Here is a 3,904-nt window from a genome sequence, read left to right on the forward strand (position 1 = left end):
TCTATCCCCCTTTTTTTCTTCAAAACAAGAACCTTGAATCTAATTTCTTTTGTTCAGCTTTTTTCCTATTATCCATAACAATGTGTAACCAACACACTAAACAAAGACAAACATTCATAATCCATTTTTTGAAACTGTGGGCATAGTTTTCTAAGCTACTCACTGATAATTGATGGTGCTGATAATTGTATGGGGACCCAAAGAAAATTTGGGATTATGGTCAAGTCCTGCCTGGAGTATTCTGTGAGTCTGGGTCATCTCATCCAGCAGTCTTGGAGCTATTCTGAATGTAGAACTCAGAAGAAACTGTATCAGGGGTACTCTGAAATGTAGGATCATCTGGGCCATCTATACCCATTAGAGATTTTTTTCAGGGGTCTTCCTCAGTCAAACCTTATTTTTCTTTTTTTTTTTAGGTATTTTTTGTTTCTTCAATTTTTATTATCAGGAGTGACTGAAATAAAAAATATAATTGAGTCCAATCATTATTGTCATTATAGAAATGGCTTTAAGGGAAAACTGGTCAGATGAATATTGTTTCCCACTTTTCAACTGGTAAATAGTTGCCATTGATAAAACAGACAAGCGCAGAGAATCTGTCCAGAATGTTCAAGATATGGTGTATTATACAACATGCCTGGTCTCAGGGAGCACATCTAAGACGTAATTATGTGTACTTCTTGATCTCATCACACAAGACAAGCACAAAGACACCACCCATGCCCCTGAGAACGTTGGACCATGCTCCCTTGAAAAAGGTCTTGCTTCTTTCACCATGAGCAATCTTCCTCCAGCAGTTGATCATGCCTGTATAAATGATATCAGTTCCTTTGCATCCTGACTGCATCATCATAGGATGGCAAACCGTGTCAAAGGGATAGGAAGTCAAGCCAGCCACAGCAGTGACAGACTGTACCACCATCCAGCTGATGAAGATGTGATTGTTCTTGGGATCTGGAAGCATTCCCTTTGTAGTGTCATTGATGCCAAAGTAGGCAGCTTAGTAGATGATAATGCCCTGGACTGACACATTAAAGCCTTGGTACAGGCCCCTAATCCCATCAGATTTGTAGATCTTAACCAGGCAGTCACCAAGGTCTTTGAATTCCCTTTCAGCTCCAGCTTTGCCCATATCAACTGCTAGACGGGTACAGGCAAAACCAAGGGGGTACACAAAGCACAAGGATGTGGTCTCAGCGGTACCACCTGATGCCAGGTTCCCTGCAAAGTAGCGCCAAATCTGGGTCCTCTGGTCCACACCTCCCAAAAAGATCTGCTTGTATTTATCTTTGAAGGCAAAGTTGAGAGCCTGGATGGGGAAATAGCTGATGACATTGGCCAGGTTACCACACCATAAGGACAGGACTCCTGTTCCTTGGGAATACGAACCACACAGTCTATAATGCCCTTGTATTGCTTATCTGTCGTGATTTGCTTGCTGGCATGCTGCATCTGCAGCAGCAGCTTGACCTACTCCATGGGCGCTACTGCCATCTTGGAGATGGCCGAGGCCACTCCACCTGTCAAGAAGTCCTTGGTGAAGGACAGAGTGTCATCTTTCATGTTGAAAGAGAAAGAAAAGGCAGAGGAGTGTGGAACGGGACTGGCTTGACAACTGGCTTTGACTCCTGGACTCTGGGCAACCTTATTTTTCTTAACCAAGAATGAATCCACAGAATCTCATTTCCTGTGGAAACAAAAGCAAAACCTCTTCTCCAAAGCAACACATCTTTTAACTTATATTTTAAAGTGAAGGCATTTTCAAAATATATAGGTTGAATTAATCCAGCAGCATTTATAATCAAATTCTTTTAGCAGCTGTTGCTCCTTCCTCAGCAGTCAAACAACTCAAAGACATCACAATAACATACAGTATCCACATTCTCTGTATATTTTCCATCTTTATGTGGAAGCTAAATGGGGGCAGATGGGAGTTGGACATGCTAATTTTTGTCCCAAACCCAGGTGGCTAGGTTTGGGTCCAGCTCTGGCCTGTGCCAGTGGATAAAAAGTCTCAGATAAACAGCTTTTTCATAAATTTGCATCCCAGAAGTTGGGCACCAAATTAAGCATGATTAACAAAACTCAGGGAGAAATTAGGGTTCAGTATAAAAACCAAGAAAGCAAAGCAGCCAGCAATTGGCAATGTAGTGGCATTTCATTTGTATTTTAATAAATAAATCTTGCCTGAAGACCAGAAAGTGAAACAGCCCCACTGGTCAGTCTTACAGACCAGGCAGTGGTAATGCACATCTTTAATCTCAGTAGCCACACTAGTTGCCATAGAAACTAAACAATGAATGCTTTTAGAGGTAATCCCAGTCCTAGAGAGGATTATAAAGTGGGAGGAGACAGCTCTCAGTCTCATCTCCTTCTGAATTCCTGAAGGCAGGATGGCCATTTTGGACTGCAGTCAAGGTAAGAGTCAATGGCTGGCTCCTTTGCTTTTCTGGTCTTTAGGTTGAGCCCTAATTTCTCTCTCTGAGTTTTATTAATCATGCTTCAAAGTCTACTCCAATTTTCTGTTATAAACATCCTTATCATCCACATTCCAATATCCAGTCTATTTGGAATAATGTTTTATATCTGAATTCTGAACTTTATTCTACTCTTTTCTTAAATTAAACCATTTTAAATCTTCTGAGTAATCCCATTTTCTCATTTACTAAGTCTCTATATAAACTTAGGTTGTTTGCTTAGGATTGTCCCTAGAGACCCTCTGTCCACTATTCCTTTCCCCAACTGCCTTAGTTAGATTTAATATTGCTGTTATGAAATACCATGACCCAAAAGCAACTTGGGGAGGAAAGGATTTATTCTATTTACACTTCCATATAATAGTTCATCATCAAAAGCAATGAGGACAAGAACTCAAACAGGATAGGAACCTGGAGGGCTGGAACTGATGCAGAGGCCATAGATGGGTGTTGCTTACTGGCTTGCTCCCCATGAGTTGCTCAGCCTGCTTTCTTATAGAATCCAGGATCAGCAGCCAGGGATGACCTCAGTTGCTGACAGTTATTGTTCAAACTGGACCAGCAGGACACAAAAAAGGCAAGGCAACTGCTGAACTTTGCCAAGACAAGGTAAGAGAGTCCTTCAGAATTCTCTGCTTCTTGCTGGGCGATGAGGTGCATGCCTTTAATCCTGGCACTTGGGAAAAAGAGACAGGCAAATCTCTGTGAGTTCAAGGCCAGTCTGGTCTGCAGACCAAGTTTCAAGACAGGCTCATAGTTATCCAAAGTTACAGGGACACTCTGTCTCCAAAAAAATATTCTCTGCTTCTCACGAAAGTCTGTCAGATATACTAGGCCTGTAGGCCAAAGGTGGATGCCCCAATGTTACAGAAGAACTTTGGGTGATTGTTCAGGTAGCAATATGTCCCTGACATTAGGTAACATTTCACCCTTCTGGGTTCTTTGATGGAGCTGAAGACTAGATAGTTATAGGTTTTTTTAGTTATGACAAAAGATAAATTAGGTACAAAACTTTGGACTCCCAAAGATTAGATGGATAATAGAGTATTTTCTCTAATTTTATCAAATACAAATAGACTGGATATTGTAACTATAATTCTTACTTGATGACCATTTTGTTTTATATAATCTTACTATGTTAGAGTTAAAACTTTCCTCTTTAACTAGACAAAAAGGGGGAAAATATGTGAAATAATCCTCTTGTATACTGTAAAGACTTGTCACTCAAACTGGTTTAATAAAATTCTGATTAGCCAGTAGCCAGGCAGAAAGTATAGGCAGGAAAACCAGACTAAAGATGATGGGAAGGAGAAGGGCAGAGAGAGTCTCCAGCTAGATGCAGAGGGAGCAGGAAATGAATGTGCCTTGCTAATAAAGGTGCTGTCACATGACAGAGCATAAAAAGGAATATGGGTTAACTTAAAATG

General features: G+C 40.8%; 1 pseudogene; it reads right to left on the minus strand.

Moving 5' to 3' along the window:
* Positions 1 to 435: 435 nt before the first annotated feature.
* On the minus strand, positions 436 to 1,578 carry LOC125398253 (ADP/ATP translocase 2 pseudogene; annotated as a pseudogene).
* Positions 1,579 to 3,904: the final 2,326 nt, after the last annotated feature.

This window comes from Myodes glareolus, chromosome 6, assembly GCF_982192425.1.
Source record: "Myodes glareolus chromosome 6, mMyoGla1.1, whole genome shotgun sequence".
NCBI lineage: Eukaryota > Metazoa > Chordata > Mammalia > Rodentia > Cricetidae > Myodes > Myodes glareolus.